This window comes from Anas platyrhynchos, chromosome 4 (assembly GCF_047663525.1).
Source record: "Anas platyrhynchos isolate ZD024472 breed Pekin duck chromosome 4, IASCAAS_PekinDuck_T2T, whole genome shotgun sequence".
NCBI classification, from domain to species: domain Eukaryota; kingdom Metazoa; phylum Chordata; class Aves; order Anseriformes; family Anatidae; genus Anas; species Anas platyrhynchos.
Window position 1 is genome coordinate 31,564,279 of NC_092590.1, and position 13,438 is coordinate 31,577,716.

The following is a 13,438-nucleotide window of genomic DNA, read 5'->3' on the forward strand; positions in this document are numbered from 1 at the left end:
AACACCTAAGCATATGGAAAATAATCTGTCTCATTGCTGCAACAGGATGTAAACATTTTGCCAATTACATGTTCCTGGAAAGGATGAAAAGATTGTAATTAAAGGGAAAAATAAGCTCTTGATTGCCTCTCAAAGCACTAAGAGGAAAAAATGCCTCTTGAAAGCATTTAAAGGCTAAGTGTTAATGTGTTAAGGGACCATTCATTTTTAATTAGGTTTATAACACATGGGATGCTGTGTATCAGACATCACCGATTCCTAAATGCTAATAATTAGAGTTTTTATTTATAGAGGACATAGTAAGGAAGAGACAGCTTAGTCTGAATCTAAGTTCTGGCTTTTGCTTTCTCAATTAATGGTTCCATCCAGATTAGATGTCTTCCGTTTACTAATCGATATGATAATCTGCATTCTAAATACAATACAACTTTCTGAATTAAATTTCCACATTCTCAAACTGCCTCTGCGTACTCTGAGGACATACTATATGTAATTGCCAAAAAGAATAGTATTTAGACTTTGTTTATCACATTGCCCCCCAACTGGTATTGTTTGGAAATAGTTGCATGAGATATTAATGCAATATTTGTATAATACTCAAATCAGAACATTTTTGGCACACATTTAATGGCACACAGATGTAGCATTATCTGCTAATCCAATGTGAGGTTATACCCATTGACTCTTATCTAAATAAATTCTCCCTGATTTATTTTGCTAATGCAATTTTTATAGGGAATCAACATAGTTCCTTACACTAAGCTACCATCTGGGAACAAATAATTAAAGAAAGGCTTGTCTCAGGGATGATATATAAAAACCATTAAGCCTTCTAATAAGAAAAGTACAAAGAAAGCAAGGCATGTTTCTGCAACTGGAGAACATGGGAGCACAGGTCAGTTTAAGAGAACGGGATGGGTATGGGTCCAGGTGGATGGGGGATGTGCTACATCCTTGGCATAATGAAAATCAGCCATGTCAGAAGGAAAGCTAATGCACCTACCTAACTAGCCTTGAAGACAAGATGGAGGTAGAAGCAGCAGATGTGTGTTGTGATAATAAAGGAGAATTCTCCTGCCCCTTATCCTGACGTAAATCAGAGCGGCTGAAGTTAGCAGATTTGAAACCTTCCAAATGTAGTATAAGAAGAGAATCTGACATAAATATTTTGTCTCTTCAGTACTAAAAAAAGGACCCTGCTAAGTTGAAAGCAAAAGTTTAGACTTTATCCGCATCCTTGTCCTGCCTGCTTAGCTTTGTCCTGGTGGTTGTTGGCTGCCATGGTTCAACTTTCAGAACAACCACTGTCATTTACAGAGGGCATGCAGCAGCATATTGCTTTTGGGAAATTTGAGAATTTGGAGAATTCTGCTAACCCTGATATCTGTCTAAGTCATTCTTGCTTTATGCAGGAGTGTGGCCAGCAAGTTCACAGTTTGAAATAATCTTTTCAAAGTTTTCTTCTCTTTCTGGTGTTGATTATTTTGTGTGAAACCTTGTTTATTAAGCTCCTTGTTCTGAAATAATATCAGAGAAGTTTATGCATCTCTCTGGTACCAAGCTTATATATTCATTCTGCAAATAAAAATAAGATGTATTTTAAGCATCATTCCAGTCTTGCTAACACCAGACAGATGTGAAATATTTCAAAATGGGAACAGTACTAAAAAGAGGTTTTCCTCAAATGCTGCACATAGGACCAACCTGTAATTCCTGGTAAATCCTGTTGATAGAAGTTATCAGTGGGAGATATCAGACTTTTGCAGTCATAATTTAAACATTTTGAAGTTTAAATATTCATATTCTAATTATTAGTAAAATAGCCACATATGATAATTTCCTTTGAAAATCACCAATACCAGCATGAATTTCTCTAATATATTTTTAATACTCATTTTATGTACAAGAGTACTTCTGCTTAACTATCACCTTAAATGAATGAATGGGCTGAAGTTTTCTCTCCAGAGTTCAAAACATTCATGCTTTGTGAGAAATGCTCTGTGATTTTTTGGTACCAAAATCTTCTGAAAGACCTGGCTGATGTACGTATTGGATAAGGATGAAGAGTTCTCATTTAATGTCAATGAAAAATCTATACAATTATTTCTTCAAGAACACAACCATGGAATTCTAAATTATCTAAGCCACTCGTGTATGATTATTGATGTGCTTTAAAACTGTATTTTTATACTTCTGGTAGATTCTTTTATTTCCCAGTTACAAGGATATTGTCTCCATTTCTCTTTATAATTCAGTTTGATCTCATATCTTAGAACAATCATATGTACGTGTCATCCAAACATAGCCATTGAAATAGTATCTGGAGAATTTCAAAATATAAATAGCAACATTTCCATGTAAACAGTAAATTTAAAATATATACCAATAATCAATACTATAAAAGAACTAGCTAGCTAAGCAAGCTTTTTCTTACTTTTTATAAAATATCCTTGGCTTAACAGTGATTATATAGTAACAGTAAAGCATAAGATGGATGATTCTTTCCTGGAGTTGACAAGCTGCTAAATTTAATACAGTAGCTTTGGATTTCTTAAATAAACAATATAATTTGATGAGCAGATTTTAAAAGCAAACTAGTGATAATTTCATGTTTATTTAATTTAGCTCATCAATATTCAGATAAAGTATACTATACTAAGCATTTTATAGAGGCTCTTCAAACAGAGTTCACAGTTATTTATTTAATATTTTTTTTTACATCTCTCTCAGTATACATAATTGTTCCTTTTTTCTAACTGTTTTATATAGAAAAATTTCAGGCCCAAGCAGAGCTCTCAGAAATGGAGTTAACTGAATTCCTCCAGATTTACAAGGATATGAAGTAAGAATTAGCCTATTCTCTCTTAATTGTGAAGGGGAAACAACTTCTTAATTTGTCAAATTTACCACCATTGAGAAGGTGAGAATGATGGTCTTGTTTAGTGGCTATCTCCCAAAATCTCAGAACTGTGGTTTCCCAAGAGGTCACTAATATAAAACATTAACCAAATGCTTTATAGCAGATGGTGCGAAGATGAACCTTAACAAAAGGAAGGTAAAATTATAATGTTTACTGTACCCCATCTAGAATTTTCACTGGTACTTAACTGAAATTCACAACAATTGGATTATGACTTTTTTTTCCCCTCTTATTGTCATAGGAGAAAAATGTAAACTGTTCTACCGATGTCTTCTTGATGCAATGGTGCATTTGTTGTCCTTCCATCCCATCTGTCTTACAAACAAGCTGGAACTGCCAGACCAAGTATTTCTCTTTTTGTCTGTCTCTGCAAGTACCAAAGATATGGTAGGTGCAGACACTAAAACCATTCTAATCAAGCCATCAGCAGTTCCAACATAAGGCACTAAAAGCTAAAATGCTCATTGCAACAGGCAGAGGGACCTATCAAGAATATTTTGGTTATGCAGAGGAGAAGGCGGCTCATGTACCTGAGCACTGTGCTCATGCTATTGCTCCCAATGCTGCCAGCGCTGTGGCTCTCAGCAGCTGCTACAATACATCAAATTCCTTTGCACTTGATGCCACCTCATACTGTCTGACAGCAGGCTCATGCTGGATCTTTGCAGTCCAAAATGAGCAAAATCAATCTCTATTTCCAAACAGCCAAAATTACTAGAGCAGAAAGCGATTAAATTCTGCGTGGTGCTCTGTGATGTGGCTGGAGTCTTGAGAGACACAGAGGACAGGAATTAGACGTATGTTTGCAATATGACAGCGTGCTCCCACGCTGCTGACCCAGTTCCTTCTGGCAGCACTTCAACTAAAGCTAAACTTACTTAAAGGCCAAAGAATTTGGAGATGCACTTGCTCTATGTACCTACGTATCTATGGCTCTGAGCCAGGATGGCTGTGGCACTGGGGCTCTGGGGGCAAGCACAGATTGTACATGTGAAGAAGTGTGCCTGCATTATTACTGGGGCAGAAATTTTTAAGGTCACCTGCCTTATCCTCTCTTGCACTGTTTACAAGTGGTAGGTATTGTGTGAACTTTTGTCTTTTTTGTTTTGTTTTGTTTTGTTTGAAGCTGTAAAAATACCCTTCAACAGCTGCTTTTCCTTACAGGGTAAGGTTAAGCACATAAGCATAAGTGTTTGTTTGTTTGTTTCTTCTTTTTTTTTTTTTTTCTGCAAGTCAAAACTTTAGTAGTGGATACGAACAAATGTGTAAATGCTGGTTCACTAAGGCTGACATGGTTTACAGAAGTATTTTTGGTTTGACAAAATAGTTTTGTTTTGTTTTGTTTATAAAGGTATTCAATTCTGAGGACAATCTGTCTGCTGTCTTTTGAGGATTTTTGTTTTTCTTGTTTAGTGCTTTCACCCTTTCACTTTTTTTTCTTTTTTTCTTCTTCTCTCGGAGAACTGCACAAGAGTCCTTCAAGTGGGTAGCTTTGCTGCATGGGCTGAGCATGTCTCCTGAAATACTAGGATGACTGTTGTCACTATATCTTTTTGTTCTGGGAACGTTATGTCCCCAGTCTCAGTTGCTTTAGGCTGCTGTAGCTGTTCAGACAGATCTTTCCAGGCACCTCTGTAAAGTCTCTGCTTTAAAACTATCCTGCTGCTGCCTGTTCCTAGGCACCTCTGAGGGACTGAGATCGCAGCTCCAGGGCGAGCGCTTCTGCTGATATAACCACTGTTACAGTGGCCAGCTGCTACCCAAAATGTGCCCTTCCCTTCCCTTCCCTTCCCTTCCCTTCCCTTCCCTTCCCTTCCCTTCCCTTCCCTTCCCTTCCCTTCCCTTCCCTTCCCTTCCCTTCCCTTCCCTTCCCTTCCCTTCCCTTCCCTTCCCTTCCCTTCCCTTCCCTTCCCTTCCCTTCCCTTCCCTTCCCTTCCCTTCCCTTCCCTTCCCTTCCCTTCCCTTCCCTTCCCTTCCCTCAGTGCAGATAGTAATGTTTCATTATTCCTTCTATTTCTTTTCTAAGGTTACTATTCCATGTCCCTGGGACATATTTCTGTACATTGGTTTATACATTTCCTTATACAGACAGTATCATTACATATCTTTTTTACTGTATGGTTCCTCTGAGGTACATTTATACCTTCTCCCAGTGTCTAGAGTCAATCAAGTTAATAATGATTTCATTATTACTGTGCTATAACTGTACAAAGTCTGTTAACTTTTTTTATAGGTCTGATATTTTCATCAAAAAGGAACTGATTTTTTTTATTATTTTTTTTTTGCTCATCACCATTTTCATTTTTTTTAGGGCTGCTTGAGGGTCTTTGACCATGATCATCTTCCACAGTCATTATTTTTGAACAACATAGTATTGTACAACTAGAGATGGGGAAAAAAAGAAAAGAGAGGAAAAAAAAGTATGTTTCTTGTGAACTACTTGACAGCAAAACGATACACGCAAATACAGGGAAAATTGCAGTTGTGCATACCTGGACATCCTCTGTATTTTCATCTTGTCTGTACCCTTACCTGTTCCCTGATAGAAGACAATTAGCCAATAAGTTTTCCTTGTTATTATTTTTTAACTATGGGAAATAGCTTTATTTTAGAGAATTACTTAATTATGTACAAAAATGATACTTTTTCCTACTGTATAGAAGTTTATTTCTTCTGTTGCTCTGAGTTGTGATTCCTGGAACAATCTGCATATGCAAATTTCTCTGTAGACTTCCTTATGTTCCTACATTATAGCATGTACTTGATAAGCTGTTTGGGGAATGAGTCTGAGAAAGTTTCAAGAAAGACTGGGAATGTGCCTTCTGCATGCAAGGCAGAGAAGGGGGTTGGAAAGGGGAAAGGAGGTGTCTGCTGAGCAGTAAATAAGCGATGCATCCCCATCCCCTACAGCATAAATAACAAAATAGAATTTCTTGGTGGCAGTTTTCACCAGGCAGCTCAGCTGGTTCAGGCCAAGCTATCTGTGGTGTGTTGCCTGTGGTTTTCTCTTGCAGAGCTAGAAGCTTAGAAATTTGGGAATTCTGCTTTCTGGATATGCTTGTGTCTTAGAGGGGGTGCTGAGGGCACTGGAAGCAGCAGAACCTCTGCTGCTGAGCAGCCCTGGCAGCTGGGCTCAGCTCCTTGGGGCTCTATGAAACAGACGTGGTGATCAAGCTGGTGCTCTGCAGCTGCCGAAAACTGACTGATTTTCACAGAGCTGGGGGCAAGAAGTAGTCTCCAGCACAGAAGAGCAGTTGTCCCATCCTGTTCGAGAAAACTACAGTGAAACTGCAGTGAAACTACAGTTTTCCTGCTGTCTGCATCCCCAATTTCTATTTCTCTTTCTGGAGGAAATTAATAACATCCTAGCTTTTTTCCTTAACCTTTGTGTGAAAGCAGTTTTTCATGTTATAACATGCAGTATTGACCCACAAATAAACTTCATAAGCCAAACATATGTCTCTCACAGATGCAATTTAAAAAAAAAAAGAATAAATAAATACCCCTATTTATACTTCTGCTTAACAATGATTTATCAAAGCAATGATGTTCTCTATTTTGGGGATGGAGTAAAAAATTGAAGAATTATAGAGCAGGATACCTGGCTTAAAGCAGTAAGTGATTTTCCTTGTATTTCCTTCAGCTCATGTTGTAATCTGTCCCACCAAGTTTCAATAAACTCTGTTTGAACCAGTTCCATCCCTGAACAGGAGAGGGAAGCAGCTTGCAGGTGCTTTTCTGTCTCTGCTGTTTCTTATCAGCTCTCATATGCAGCTGCTGAATACAATTTGACCAATTTTCGGATATTCAGCTTTAGGGGAGACACTACTATTTAAAGTTATTTTAAAGCATGTTTTCCATGCTCAGAACAAATATTTCTGAATTCTTTCATTCACTTTTTCTATTTTCTTTCATACCATTTTAAATCAGATGTGCTCCTCATGTTCATAGTAGCTGCTTCATGAAAATGTTACCAGTTTCTTGTATCTCACAGTACTTGCACTGGTGGCCAAGGCTTCTATGGGGTATGGACCTTCAGCTTTTAAAATTTCACATGGCTTCTACTTTGGTTACTAGGCTGTTGAAGGGACACTGTTCAAAAGCTACAGAAATCAGAAGCCAGTCATTTAAAGGGAGTGATTTAGAGAATGCAATTTATGACCATCTGCTATTATATTTGAATCAATTGAAAGACAACGTGTGGTGTACATGCAAAGTTATACAGATGACTTCTCTTGGCAAAGGTAGTGTGGGCTGAGGAACAATAGAGGGACTTAGAAAAGCACATTATTGTTATTGTTACTTGGATCCCTATGAGTAGCTCAGTGATGCTTTACATTCTTTCAATAATTATCTCAATGTATAGGTGGTAGGAGGTTGATTTTATCTTTGTTGAACCACGTTTTTCTTATGTTTGTATGTACCTAAGAGAATTCATTATAAAACAAATACTCTCTGTAGCTGTAAAGGAGGAAAACATTCCAGAACCTAATGTGAATAGATTAAAACTTTACTTTTAGGTGTTATGGGAGAATTTGAATAATTAATCAATTTATTTGTTCTTATGCTAATGGAAAAACAAAAAGGTTAAATTGAAATATTTGCCTATATCTGGCTTTACATATAACAGATGCAGATACACAGTGCATTTGCAGAGACCTATTATACTGGGATGTATATCACAGAATACTGCATAATGCATATGTTAGGGATTGAACAAGCACAGAGATTGCAAAGAGAAACTGCTGCATCAAAGGGAACACAACAAAGTTTTTGTGTTCCGATGTTTTTTAGTATCCTTTCAAGATGGGTACTGCCTTTTTATCATTTCTAAAAGGAGAGTTAAGAGAACTGTATTTTTCAGCGGATGAGTTTCAAGGTGAACTGAAAGGAGGAAGAAGATGTGAAATGGCACACAGAGCTTGTCACTGTTTTCTCCCAAGCACTCTTCCACAGATGCATTTTTAATCCTACTTTCAGAGTGGGTAAATATATTATTTCAAGGTATTGTTAACCTTGAGAAACTGAAAGACAATGAAGCAAAGTGTTTACTAAGGACAAGCTAATTACATGACTTATGGCATTTTCCATCACTGCATCAAGTCCAGATTGAGTTGCCAGTGACAACATCTAGCCTTAAAGATTTATCCTTTTTGTTCTTTTTTCTTCTCCGCTGAGAGGTGTTAGGTAGCTATTACATGGATGTTCTGTGAAAAAGTCTCAAAATTGAAAAATGGAACCAGAAAGCACTGCTGGATTCTCACTTCAGTGTTTCTACTCCTTTATTTTCATCATTTCTTCGTAAGAAAGAAAGTACATATCTGTCAGGGTTTGCTGAATGAAAAATAAATTAGTTGCTGCCACTTTCTCAGTGGCTTATTCCTTTGTGAGTTGGTATACATATGTTTACATATGTTTAGTTTACGAACATGCATTCTCTTAAGGAATATGCAAAGTATTGTCTGCCTTTTTGTTGTTGTTGTTGTTCCCTTGCTGCTATTTTTTTTTCAGGATCCTTAAAATGAAATGAAGTTTTTTTTCTTGTTTTTGTTTCCCACTTTATGATATATACTTTCTTATAAGGGGTTTAATAGGAGGTGGAATTTACTTTTCAAGAAGCCTATCACTAAAAAGAGAAACAAAGCATTCTGTTAACATAGAAGCAGACAAAAAAAAAATGTTGTGCTTTTTTACAGTTGTGTCTTGTTATTTATGCAAAAAAAAAAAAAAAAGGTTGAAAAAACTCATTCTATAATTCTAGTCTTCTTTTGCATTTTGGAAATATTGCTGAGACATCCTCATAGAATTCTTTTGTGATTTGCTCACACACACACACAATCACAGAGTTGTAGGGGTTGGAAGGGACCTCAAGAGATCATCAGGTCCAACCCCCTGCCAAAGCAGGTTCCTTTGAGCAGGTTGCCCAGGTAGGCGTCCTGTGCTTTCTGCTCTTTTTTATATATTATATATATTTTTATATATTATCACTCCTTATGACTCCTTAGGGAAAATAAACCTTAATAAACCTGATAAGAAAAGGATGATAGGCTTCATATAAGTAGTCCTTGACCAGATCACTATCCAGACATGTTCATCTTGAGCAGCAGCTTTGTTCAACACATTTGCTTCACTGACTTGCAAGGTTTGTTTCTTACTGAACTATGCTCCCTGCCATTGGGCTCTGGTTGTGCAGCAGTGAGATGGGAAGGGTGGAGGCATTAGGAAGTCATCACTGACGTGTTCTAGCATCTTTGCGTTGCCCAAGTATTATTCAGTAGGCAAGATTATTGTGCTTAGCTATTGAACTGAACTTCCTGTTCAACTTGCTGTTGAGCTGAACTAATGTTTAAGTTAAAAGAACTTGTTCTGACTGAAGCATAGGAGAGCAGGTGAACCTAACTACTTTTCCAAGGAATTTCATTTATACCTGAACCTTTTGTCTGTGTGCATTATTAACTCCCAAGGAATATGCATATGTATCACATTTGAACACAGGCAAACATACAAGGTTATTTTCGTAATTTGTAGATAGAAAGATGAGACCAAATACATAGCTTGATACAGATATGCACATGGCACACAACTGTCCCTAAAAATTGGAAACTAAACATTGATTTTTTTTTTTCAATTTCATATCCCTAGTTTCTACTCCTGTATGTTTTCCAGTAGCTCTTTTGGGTGATTAACTGCCATCAAGTTGATGATATATTGGATTTACATGGTTTTGGTAGCAGGGGGGCTGCAGGGGTGGACTCCGTGAGGCAGCTGCCCCTATCAGATCAGAGCTAGCTCCAGCTGGCCTGAGACAGTGAGCAACACTGGTTGGGCCTCTGGGAGAGCACAGTTAAGGAAGTGAAAACAACTGCTGTACAACAGCAGCTGGGAGAGAGGGCTGAGAACCAGCCCTGCAGGCCCCCAGGTCAGTGCAGCAGGAGGGCAGGAGGTGCTTCAGGCAGGCAGCAGTAGTTCCCCTGCGGTCCGTAGAGGGGTCCCTGGTGGAGCAGGTTGTCCCACTGCGGCCCATGGGTCCCACAGGGAGCAGATCTCCATGCAGCAGCCCGTGGAGGAGCCCCAGCTGGAGCAGGGCAGAGACGAAGCCTCAGGGACTGACCAAAGCCCTATTCCCCTGCGCTGCTTGGGAGAAGGAGGTGAAAGAGGGTGGATGGGGGGAAGGTGTTTTTAGTTTGTTTTTAGTTTGTTTTTCGTTTGTCACTGCTCTAGCTTGTTAGTAATAGTTAATAAATTACATTAATCTCCATACACTGAGTCTGTTTTGCCCATGATGATAATTGTTGTGTGATCTCCCTGTCCTTATCTCAGCCCTTGAACCCTTTCCATCATATTTTCTCCCCCTTTCCCTTTGAGGAGGGGGAATGAGAGAGTGATTGTGGTGGAGTTCAGCTGCCCAGCTGGGTGAAACCACCACAGATGCACACAGGGCAAGTGAAGCCTTAGGAATGTATTTCTTTGTGGTTGTATGTGTGCTGTTTTTGACAGTCTTTTTCAAAACTGTATTTGCAGGACGTTCCTGACAGAGCTGCTTTCCTTTGAGCATTCTTGCCTGAAGCACTTCCAAGCATCCTCAGGCTCATTCAAAACACTGGCATCTTTCCTCTTGCTGGAATCTAGCACGAAAATGTGTGTCAAAGGATGCTCCCACCATAATCTCTCCTTTGTGTTCTGTACAGAATAAAAGACTATAAATTGGTTTGGTTCATTAAACATAGGTTGCAGTCCTGGTTATCTACCAGCCAGAGTGGAAATATAATTAGCACAGACAAAAATCGTGATTGTTGATTCTGTTGGCAGTAAAATATTACTCATAATGCTCATTTATTATAATTACTATTACTAACCATATTGATTCCCGACATGCTTAAGGATCAACAATGACAGTCAATATTGTGTAAGGTGCCATACAAAAAGTCATTGCAGAGACTCTGAATAGCACTGCAAACATACTGCTGTTAAACAAGCCCACTGTTGTTTACAGCACAAATGACATCGTGGCTTATTTTTCTTAGAGATGGGATTAGCAATAGTGTTTATGTGCAATTTTTCTGGAGAAGCTGCTGCTGTTTGTCATTAATACTCCTGTCTCTTCACATATAGTGTGACAAGAGCGTGTTGGCAATTTTGCTAATTTACTCTGATTAGCTGTGAGAATTGCACAAGGTTTACCAGCACTTTTTTTTTCTTCCCCATTTCCTTCACTTTCACTTGCCTGCTTGAATATTCCAAAAAGTATTTAAAAAGCACATAGGAAAGCAAATGTGTATCAGCTGATCTTAATCAAACTGGCTTGTGAACATGTGTTACAATTAAGCAAAACAGTTAACCATTTGACAGCCAGATGAAAACTGTGCAGAATGTGAGCAGGAGTTGCTCACATATATGGAACGTATAAAGATATGGATATAGGGACATTTGGTTTCTATGCAACTCATATGTACTTAAAATAGATATAACATAAGAATCTCTATCCCCTCTAATCTTGCAAAAGAAATAGCTGAAATAGTTTATACAAAGCTGTTTGTTTTGATCTGCTTTTTGTTTTGTATTTTTTCATGAAAGTCAACTGATTGTGCTGAAAGAACCAAATCAGAAAAAAAAAAAAAAAAAAGTTGATTGTGCTTACTTTATTGTTAAAGGTGTTTCTTATTTTTTCTACTTGTAGATCCCATGGACTTAGAGACAAATCTGAGAAGACATTGCTTTAATTCCTCTCAGGTTAGTTGGATTTTTTCAATTTTATTTTGAAAAGTTGATCATGTAAATTTTAAAACTCCATATAGACACTGTAAAATAAAGTAATTGTTCAGAGAAGAGCTAGAGAGTGATGTACTTTTGATGAGCTGTATGGCACATGCGTATGGAATTTAGTGTTGATTCAGTTTCTTTTGAAAGGTGTGGTTCTTAGAATAAATTGCTGTAGAGGCACTGCCTCATGTTTCAGCAGTAGTGAGGGAACGTTGGCATGAAGGAAAAAGACACACAACAATCTGAGGGCTGGAGTGCCTCTCCTACAAAGGCAGGCTGAAGGATTTGGGGTTGTTCAGCCTAGAGAAGGGAAGGCTTTGGGAAGACCTTATAGTGGTTTTCCATTACTTAAAAGGGGTTTATAAAAAAGCTGTGGAGGGACTCTTTGTCAGGGATTGCAGTGATAGGACAAGGACTAGTGACTTGAAACAAAAAGAGAGATTTAGATTAGATGTTAGGAGGAAATTCTTCACTCAGAGGGTGGCAAGGCACTGAAACAAGTTGCCCAAAGAAGCTGTGGATGCCACATCTCTGGAGGTGTTCAAGGTCTAGTTGAATGGGACCCTGGCAACCTGGTCTAGTGGGAGGTGTCCCTACCCAAGGCAAGGGGATTGAAATTAGATGATCTTTAAGGTCCCTTCCAAACCCAAATTGCAAACCTCTTGTTCATTGTTATATGTGTTTTACCAATCTATACTTGAAAAGTTGTAATAGTGTATGGTGTAGCACCAAGGGAGAAAACGTATTTCATGGCATTTCAGATCCTAACTGTGACAAGGGAGCAAAAGCTCACAAACATGTTGTTAAGGTGTGCGGTAGTGACAGCAAAATATTCAGTGATATCTGTTGTAAAGAACAGTTTTTTCTAACCTTTGAAATGAAAGTATAGTCACGACTGTAAGAAACTGAACCAAAAGAGCACTTGCTGGCTAAGACCAGGATATTCACAGTTTTCATATTTTTTTGTTTTCTGAGTTATTTTCTCTTTGCTATCATCTATCTATCATTTTTTTCTCCTAGGGAGAAAAATTTTGTATTACAAAAATTTTATATTACAAAAATATTTGTAATTATTCTTATCTTTATTTTTTTTTTCTTGCAATTTATTTCCCAGATAATTGTGCATGTGAAGTACAGATTGCTTCTTGGCAATGTTTTCTTCTGAAAGCATTCTCCATTATTTGTGAATATTTTAGTTATTCTACAATGATATGCTGCCAAACTGAACCTCTTCTTCAAGTTAGAATGTATTTTATCAGTACTTTTTTTTTTTTTCTTGTTTGATTCAAAATCTCAAAACTATTTTTTGTTTCCAGATTAATGAGGAGGCTTGACTGCCAGCCCTGAAGTGTCTTCTGGGACATACTCTAGGCTCATCACTTTGTTTTTGTTTTATAGCAAAATGACAATGATGAAGTCAATAAGTCAGTTATGTCTGTGACCTACAGTTCCCATGAATTCAAGGAGGATGATGTCTCAATACATTACTGACAATAAATCTTACATTGTCTTCAACACGTTACAGACTGTTTCATGGAGGTCAAGCATTTTTTTATTCAAAAGCACAAATTGTGTCAAATGAAAGTTTTGTGTCCAGCAAAACATTTAGTGAATTCATATCACCATTAAAATATTGTTTTGAGACTAAATGTCAGCTTAGTTATCTTGATTTTTTTTTAATATGCTTCTAAAAGGCCAAACCATCCATATTAGTTCTGTTTTTTCCTTTTATTTTTTTCCTTCAGAACACTGCCAAAC

General features: G+C 37.7%; 1 long non-coding RNA gene across 2 annotated transcripts; it reads left to right on the forward strand.

The window, feature by feature from the left end:
- The first annotated feature begins 9,671 nt into the window (after window positions 1–9,671).
- Window positions 9,672–13,197, forward strand: LOC101803223 (uncharacterized). 2 transcript variants are annotated; one of them, XR_011808704.1, is made up of 4 exons: window positions 9,672–10,068; window positions 10,442–10,558; window positions 11,598–11,650; window positions 12,997–13,197. It is a non-coding gene; the product is annotated as an uncharacterized lncRNA (long non-coding RNA). The 2 variants fall into 2 exon arrangements; XR_011808703.1 differs by having other exon boundaries at window positions 9,672–9,839.
- Window positions 13,198–13,438: the final 241 nt, after the last annotated feature.